This window comes from Acyrthosiphon pisum, chromosome A1, assembly GCF_005508785.2.
Source record: "Acyrthosiphon pisum isolate AL4f chromosome A1, pea_aphid_22Mar2018_4r6ur, whole genome shotgun sequence".
NCBI classification, from domain to species: Eukaryota; Metazoa; Arthropoda; class Insecta; order Hemiptera; family Aphididae; genus Acyrthosiphon; species Acyrthosiphon pisum.
Genome location: NC_042494.1, coordinates 141,071,942 through 141,073,112, shown reverse-complemented (window position 1 = coordinate 141,073,112; position 1,171 = coordinate 141,071,942).

Below are 1,171 nucleotides of genomic sequence, written 5' to 3'. Positions count from 1 at the left end.
AATCAATCGTTGACGATATTATGACTTATAAAGATAAATTATCATCGATTCTTGGTAGCAACCACGGATATAGATACTATCACAGAACAAATACTATGGTTGCACGACGGCCCATATTGGATCACTGTGCTGAGCGGCGCCGAATGTTCTTATCAATTCTGACAAAAAGTCGCGTTTTACTAGCGCCCTCTACAACTACTACTAAGTACGGTAACCAAACCGGGTTACCTAGCCACGGTGGAGCGCTAGTATGTCGCGACTTTTTTTTGTATGGATACTATGTATGTATTTATGTAACTTGATAAGAACATTTGGCGCCGTCATATTATTGTTCGTTGTGCAACCATAGTATCTATATCCGTGGTAGCAACAGAATTTAAATGTAATACAATATAAATATTTTATTCCAGAAATGGACATGAATTGAATTTAGTTACGTTACGTAACTTATTTTAGATTCTAATTAAAACCCGATATATTTGATTTTATTTGTGTAATATTTAGACAATATTATAAATTTCATTAAAATTAAAAGCCACCGTATAATAATGGGCCCCTATTTATATTTTGGGTGGGCCGGACACATAATAGGGTTGGCCAGGGCGCCAGGCACACCCTGGCCCCCCCTTAGCTACGTGCCTGCCACCGACTATGTTTTTGTTGGGGGGGGGGGGCACTCAGGTCTACACATTGTTTTTTTGCAGAATATAATATTCACCGAATAGGAATACTTTAAATTTAAAACTATTCATTTTTTTATATAAATTATTATTACTTACTGTCATTTTTAACAATATAATAAAACCACGAAAAGTCAAGAATTTGCTTACGGATCATAGTATTTTATTTTTTTATCGTTAATCGTAGACCGAAATATCCTCGTATGTTTCCTTAACCCCCCTCCCACCATATTGTGTTTTTGCAATTTTTTAGGCCGATATTTATTACGGAATTTGAACAACCTTACGCGATTTTTTTCAAAAATCCCCGACAACCGAAAATAGCATTTTCCTCATATGCCGTTTCCTCAGCCCCCTATCAAACTAAAAATACGATTTCGCACGAAACATTTTATTTATAGGTCAATGAGTTAGACATAGGCGTGTCCAGACCTCATCCGCAGGTCATGCACAACAGTGACATGTCAAGGGGAGGGGTTACTGCACCCTCC